Source organism: Cupressus sempervirens, chromosome 1, assembly GCF_028749045.1.
Source record: "Cupressus sempervirens isolate cs-2001-9-10 chromosome 1, ASM2874904v1, whole genome shotgun sequence".
Lineage (NCBI taxonomy): Eukaryota > Viridiplantae > Streptophyta > Pinopsida > Cupressales > Cupressaceae > Cupressus > Cupressus sempervirens.
In genome coordinates, this window is record NC_143118.1 from 409882437 (window position 1) to 409890830 (window position 8394).

Genomic DNA, 8394 nt, shown 5'->3' on the forward strand with positions numbered 1-8394 from the left:
TGCTTCTCACTATTGAGGATAGTTTTCTAGAATGTTAAACATGGACATGTTGGCCTTTTTTCATTTCAAATCTTCCACCACACTATACTTTTCAGTAAACCAAGAAGGATTTTTCAAGATTGTTGGCATAGTTCCTTGATTTTGATTTTTTTGTCCCCCATAAGGAGGCCTGATTAGTCCTATATTATTGCTTGCTCTCAAATTAGGAGGAGTTAGTTGTAATGTAGGAGGAATCCCATTTGTCATAAGTTCTTTTCTACTTCACAGATTGTAAGTATTTTGATTGTCATTGCAAAAAGGAAACATCTCTTCAGGTTGAATGTCTAGTTCCTAACTAAATGGAAAAGAGAATTCTTTATTGGCCAGTTGTTTCACCTGTATATTCTATGTAGAATTATAGGATTCTAGTAGCATAGCATTAAATTGTACAAGAGGGACATTTTCATTCACTTGTGAATTTTGAGTCATGTCTTGATTTCCATTATAGTATGAACCATCATTGTTAGATGCATATTGACCATCATCATACTGATTGATATCTACATACTAAACATTAGTGTTATCATTATCTGCAAGAATCTTTCAATTGTTCAGATGAGTGTTTGATTGTGGATTCTATCTTTGGAAGCCATTATTATTATCAAGAGGATTGAAGTTATTTCCTATATTATTGTTTCCTGCATTGTTGTTCCCAACATTGAAATTCCTATTGTAGTTTTAACCATAGTTGTTATTATTGTAAGGACCAACATTATTTCTTTGAAATTTGTTATTCTATCCTTGCAATAACCTCAAGTGAGTCATCTCATTATTCATTTGTGACATGGGGTAAAAGCACAAACCTGTGTCACCTTTTATAAAGAAATGTGATATCAGAATGTGGCAGTTCAACATTAATGACAAAAAAATGGTATTTGTGTTTAAAATATGAAGATGATGTAAATTGATGAAATGTGTAGAATTGTATGAATTTTATGCCTATAATATTTATAATTTTTTTTGACTAAGAATTTATTCATTTTATTTTATTTTGAAGTCCCTTTTTTAACTATAAAAAATATAGGATGTAGTTCCCATCAAACAAGTATGTGCAAATCATCTTTTTTTGTTCTGATTTGAAAATATTTTATAGATGACATGTATAGCTAGTGAAAAAAAAAAGAAATAATTATTTTTGATGTATATTTTCTTTATTATAAGTACTCAAGTTCGACCTTTTCAAAATCCAACAGTTTTTCCTCTTGTCAAAACTTCCCTATCAAATCTATACCTTCTTGAAAAAAAATTAAATATTCATGAAGAGGATTCTCTCCTCTAGTGATAAATATTATTCTTTTATTTTTTTGATATGATTTACTATTTTTTTTCATTTTTTGAGAGAACATCTTCTCAAATGTTGAAATATCGACTTATAATATTTTGATATTATAACATATTATAACTAATCAAAACACTCAAAAATTTATATAGTAATGATATTGAATCTGAGATCTATAAAAGATTATTTTTACTTTTTTAAAAAATTTGAGTTTTGATAGAGAAATGAGATTTGACCAAAATAGGTTTTTGTATCACACACGGTGACACAGATTTGTGCTTTTACCATGTGGTCTTCTTCATTTGACCAAACTTGGAGGCAGAACTATTGTCTACCTTAGTGGATTTTGTTTCCTTTTACTCAAAGAAAGTAGCTTTTGGAGTTTCATATCCTAAATATCTTAAAGTAGGGTTTTGCAAAGTAGGTGCCTACTGTAATGGAACTAGATTCATAGTATGAGTTGGCTAGGCATCATAGTGCTCTGATAGGATATGTTGACATCATTGTAATAGCTTGAGTTGGAAGCAACAATCCTCATCCATTAGGATTGGCTTGCTTAGTGAAGGTAATTTCTTTTGCGAAGACTTTATCCAATGTCTCAATATTTTCTTTAGAAGGTCTTCTTAGAAAGATAGCAGTAAGATGGTCCATAGAATTCAGATAAATCTAAATAGTAGCTTCAACTGGTATAGTGTATGGTGTATCTAGCTTGTAGTATGCCATATGAAAGCAATCATTAAGGTGCGAAACCATCTCAAAAAGGTCCCATTTGATTGATATTAATTATTGATGTATCATAGCTAGGTTGATGAAGGTTTTGAAATGTTCCAAGAACAATTTTTCAAAATTATCTCAATCTCCAATACATCCAAGTGGTAGATTAACATACTAGTTAAAGATAGCTTCCCCTAAAGAATAGGGAAATAAGAGAACAACCACATTCTCCTTAGAATTCTTCTTTCAATTGTAAATTTCCTTGAATACTTTAATGTGATCTTTAGCAGTTCGTGGCTCTTCATGGATGGACCTTGGGAAAAAATTCTCAAGATTATTAGCGAGATCTTTGAGTACACCTATCAAGTTGATTGGTGAGTGGAAAATTTGCAAAAAAGGCCATGCGATGATTTGGTGGACCGATGGATGGTTGTTATGGAGGTGGAACTGTCAGAGGATTTGGTGGTTCATCAAGTGGTTGTTGTGGATGTAGAGTTGAAGAAGATCATGAAATGTTGAATGGAAGTGGTAAAATTTGAGGGACTCTTTTGTCACTATGAGGTTTATAGAAATGGCTACACTCGAGGAACTCATGTGCACTGGGTGAAGATCTTAAATCTCATTGAAATGGGGATTCTAGATCATGATCTTAGAATTTTCATCTATTCTAGAAACAGTGCACCTCCATAGAAGTACACTTTCTCACAAAATAAGGCACACCTTAGAATTTGGTGCACCTATGCACCTGCACACCTCAGAAGCTTGGAAACTCAAAAAAAAATTGACCTTGTAAAAAAATACAAAATTTTGAAGTTTGCAAATTTTTATTCTATTTTGAATGTTAACGGGCCCTCCTTCTAGTACAACTTCTATTGAGCTATCATTTTGCATGATTCTTAATGAGATAAATCCTTTCAAACTCCTCTCTTAAAAGGTTGATTTGAGATCGACTCCAAGATTTCGAGTGCTCTTACAACCAACTGGAATCCACTCAATTGAAGATAAATGTGAGTGTTCATGAGGAGGCCTTTGCTAGTTTATTAAATAATTTGGATAATATATAGAATCTCCTTGTTATTTCAAAAGAATAAAAAATAGAAAAAAAAATTGTGTTTTTCTATTGTTTAATGAATGCAATCTAATAATGCAACTATATGAATTCCTAAATTAACCAAGTATTTTTAAAAGACAATAATGAATATAGGATAAAAAGAAATTTAAGAAAATAACATGAAATTAAAATCTTAACATTCATAAGCCATGGAAACAACACATCTGCAAGTTAAGCCTTCAAAAAGATCGATGGGTAACCAATGCAAGTAGGAGCAGTGCTTCCTTAATTCCACTAATGTAATCGTCAATGGAAATTTAGTAACTGTAAGAGGTTTCACTTTTCATCAAATCATAAGACCACAAAAAGTGTGCTCATGTAAGATGAAAAGCTATGCAGGAACACTATAGATGATCTCTTCTTGAACTAAGTACATCAGCAAAATTTGTAGACCCATAGAAAATAACAAAATTAAAATATTGCACAACCAAAACAATGTAATAAAACTATTGGCTCAATTACATTCCATGAAAATACATCCACAAAATATAACACACTTAGGCAAGAATCACTACACTCCAAATGCAAGCACCAACAACATATATTATTGCATCAAAATTATGGTGGCCTAGAATATGTATTACATTCCTAAATTTATAAGAAATCTTCTCCTCAATTTGTGTTGAGAGAGAGATATCTTTATGCAAACATATGCTTTTGAACTAATAAAAAAAAATCTAGTTATGTACAAAATAAATCTCTAACTAGTGCTTAGTAGGATTCTATCCATATTTAGTAGGATTCCATCCATATTTAGATGATGTAGGAGTGTTTGGAAGTGCCAAAAATAGAAGCTCCATCTTCACTAGGTATCTGTAGGAGTTAAGCTGTCATCATAATGCATTTCCAATGCATGGAAAGCTCTAAATTTAGAATTGGTAGTTGACTATTAGTGCACTTCTGACTTCTTCAAAAACTTTTGGTATACCTCTGAAAAGCATACTTGTGCACCTCAGAAGCAGGTTCCAAAAAATGCAAAATTTCACGAAGTGTCAAAATTGAAATTCTAGGTTTTGTTCCCCTTTATACAAGATCTATGTCAGGGTATTTGCCCTTGAATTTCTCAATGATCTCAGTGACTTGAGTTACATATAGAAAATCTAAGGATTCATATTTATCCTTCACTTTTTTCCTATACTTTCCCACCTCAATGCGAGTCTTAGAAAAATCTCCCAATTTCACATCTAGCTCTAACGATGCTTCTTCCATTCTAAATGCTTGTATGATGTCATCATCATTACTGGCTTCCTCAAACATTTTTTAGAATTGCTCAACTACTACCTCTAACTTTATTAATTTATCCCTTGCATCATCCTCAAAATGGTCTAAACACACATCACTATAATCTTTCTCAGCCTCAAAAATTTGTAGTTGGTTTTGATCCTTGATCTTGTGAATTTCTGCATGTAATGTCTCCATTACTTTATTGTCACCCACAATCTTTTCAATCCAATCATCAATCTTATCTAATTCCTCCATCATATATACTTCCATAAACATCTAAGACCTTTGTCTTTTAATCTATTGAAGTGCTTGCAAGTCTTTAACCCAAGTATTTAATTCATCCATCAAACCAAAATCTTGATTCAAAATGGCCACTAGCCTATCTGCATTATTCTACATATGGTGTAGTAGCTTAATATTTACTTGTATAATCTGTACACCCATTTCCTCAAAACTTTCTAGTGGTCTAACTATACTACACCCTTATCCCTTCTCTATAGTGTTGTGTTCAAAGTCTCCTCATGATGTTTAGGATCTAAGGGACCAACAACTTTTCTTAGATATCCCTTTAGGATTTCATTTTGTCTTCAAAGTGTTATCGATTCTACCCCATCCTGTTCTAATCTCCTAAACACTTCTTTAATCCCCATTGTCACCATCAGCTTAGCCATGTCAAATGTCAATTTCCTAAGAATGACCTCCCTAATCTAATAATCCCTTGGAATCAATTCTTCAACATCTGTATGTGGAGGAGGGACAACCATATGAGAAAATAAGTCTTGGTCCTTATCACTCATAATGAAGGCTAACACCCATGCATCCTTGGGTGATAACTAGAGTTTCCTTAGAACTTCAATTAATTCCATCCTATCCTCTTCCTCAGTGGTGAATTGTTTCCTCTTGTTTCTTATCACTTCTTTCCTTAGCCATCTTGGGATATGCTCCATTGGGAATTTTCCTTTTGAAGATGAAGGAGTTTATAGAGCTATACTCTTTCCCTTATGTCCCCTTTTTGGAGTCCTCTCCTTTTGCAAGATATCTACACCAGGACTCTCTATATCTGTGGAATCCATAGTTCTCACCTCCATGTCTTGGGAAGCTTTTTGAGGTTTCTCACTTATTTATCCTTCTTCTAACACTTCATTTATGGATACTTGTTGTGGCTCTTCCTCTTGTCCTACTTGAACCTATTCTTCTTTATTGTTTGGAGGAAGAGTAGTAGTTGATCCCTTATGCACAAAAAATGTGATGTGCATTAGGGGTGTTGGGGCTACTTCAGGTCACTTTGGCTTAGGTGGCAACTAAGTCCAATCCTCCTATTGAGGTTGATTAGTTGGAGTATCTCTATGTTATAAACAATAGTCCACCAAGATAACTGAGAGAGGGGGGTGCATCAGTTATCCAATAATTAAAACACTTATCTTCTTTTAAAAAACTTAACCATTCAACCAAAGTTTAAAAAATAACCATACAAAGATGAAAATAAACAATTACACTAGATATGTTGACTAGGGAAACCCTTGATTAGAGGGAAAACCCTGGTGGGAATGACGCCCACAAGATGATGTACTAATATAAATATTCCTTGTTAGAGGATGGACCTTGTTAGGAGTCTATAACAACATTTAGGACAATGAGTCCCTATTAGGAGACTTTGAATCCCTATTAGGATATTCCAACCTTTTTAGTAATTTTCCCAACCCTATTAGGAGTTGTGGTATAATATATGCAAGAAGAGCCCACTGCCCAAACATGCAATTTCAACTACAAGAATAGCTCACTACTCAAACAAGTAATTTATTGGTATCTTCTTCTTTCCTCTATTCTTTCCTCTATCCTATCAAATGAATTGATCATTGTTAGACATTTTAGACTAGGTCGCTAACCTTGGTTCCAAATACCAAACCTAAGATCACTCAACAAAACATCAACAATGAAGTTTCCTTTACTTCTACATTGCTTTTCTTAACTTCATATTCTACACTCTTTGTTGCTTACCAAACATTTACAATTTGCATTTGTCTGTACCATGATAAAGGAAAATGTCCTTCCTTTATATTGAGCCCATAAAACAATTCCTTGAGTAAGCTATTAGTCCTTCTTAATTAATTATTATAGGACCTCATTAAGAACACATTACACTTAGTGATAACACAAATATTCTACCTTGACGCTTGAATAGCTTTTTGTACACATAGTATTATGACAAGCGAGCTTAGCCATGTCATCCTCAATATGTCATCTTCATTTCCTCAAGATATCAACTCTACTAAGAGATATAACAAGTTTACTAGAACATGCCTCTATAAACTCTATCTTAGAACAAACATCACCAAAAATTACATAACTTCTTCTAGACTTATCCTTTATACTTCCTACATTAATTGCATATTCCAAATACTCCAAATTATCTCCCATAACCTTGGGAGGTTATCATGCTCAACTAGCCATCCATACCAACTTGCTCTTTCCATTGTTCTTCTATCAGATACCAAAGAAGACATCAAATATGCTATGTAAACATCAATAAAAAACTCAATCATGAATGTAACATATCATCATTAAACCAATCTTCCAAAAATATTATAAAAATCTACCCCTTTGGCATTGATGGAAATGTAGATGAAAAGCATCTAGTTCCAAAAATACCATTAAAAGACTATCCATCTTTAAATCCTCTTCATCAATCATACTACCCCATTGATATACCTCAATGTGCTCTATACCAAACTATCATTTTGCATATTGTGCTTATGTTGAACATCTTCCTCAACATACTACCAAATTTATCCACTGTAGTGTAATTTTTTTCTTACAATATTTCTCCCACATAGTATGATGTTTTTCATGCCAAAATTCTCCCTCGTTGACATTAATGTCAAAGAATTTTGCAACCAACATCTCTACAAAAACTGATATTTATTTAGCTTGAGTGTCAAAAGATGCTATTCAAAAATATCTTCAAGAGTCCTAGATGACTCTATCCATCACAGATACTCCCCCATATAGGAAGTGTCAACATCTAGTATAGACAAACAATGGTGCTTTGTTACCCTAGACTAATGCACTCTTGCATCTTCTACTCAGATGTAGGAAGGGGCATAACCCCAAGCATGTTAGAAATAATTTTAGAATAATTGATAGTGGGGGGTGGGGGGGGGGGGGGGGGGGGGGGGGGTTGAATCAGTTATTCAAGGTCCAAATGTCCAATTCAAACTTTTCTTCATGTGAAATGAGCCTATAAAACTATCCATTCATCCAAGCTTAAAACTTTCATACTTAACGAGTTACTGTAAATCAACATGCAAGCATAACACATGAAGAATCAACACATAACACAATGATTTACATGGAAACCCAATTTGGGAAAAACCACCAGTAACATGCTACTCAATTCTCACTCTTCTGAAGTGATGCCCTATGAAAGGCTTGCCTTGTTAAAGGCTACAACACACTATTAAATGTGACCCAGTTAAAGGATTTAACCACCCTATTAGAAGTGTGCTTGGTTAGAGGACTTTAGAAAATTCACTTGAAATGCCACCCTATTAAAGGATTTACCAATCACTACTAAACCAACCTAAGTCCATAGGATTTAACCTTAACTGATACAATTGCTAGAGAGTAACAATAAGTGGTTTTCACTTGATTATAATTCACAACTTATCTTGCAGATCATAGATCACTCTTTAGCTCATAACACTTTGCCTAGGTTTCAGTCTATGTAGCTCTAATGGATTTTCCTCCTTTCAAGCTTTGTCTCCTTGAGTCTTCATGCCCAATGTACCAGTGCAATCATTTCTCTCTAACCACTTATCGAAGTAGAGTTCTAGTGCTCTATTCTTCCTTCTCCTTGATGTCTCCTTCTTAACACCCTTTAGGCACTTCACAATTTGGCACACTAGAAAATATTGCTTCTTGGCCTATGACTTCTTAAATAGAAATCTAGAATCCTCTTTCCTACTCAATTCTCCTATCCTTTAATTTTAGTTCGAATGGATTGGGTAGGATTCATTGAATCTAACCC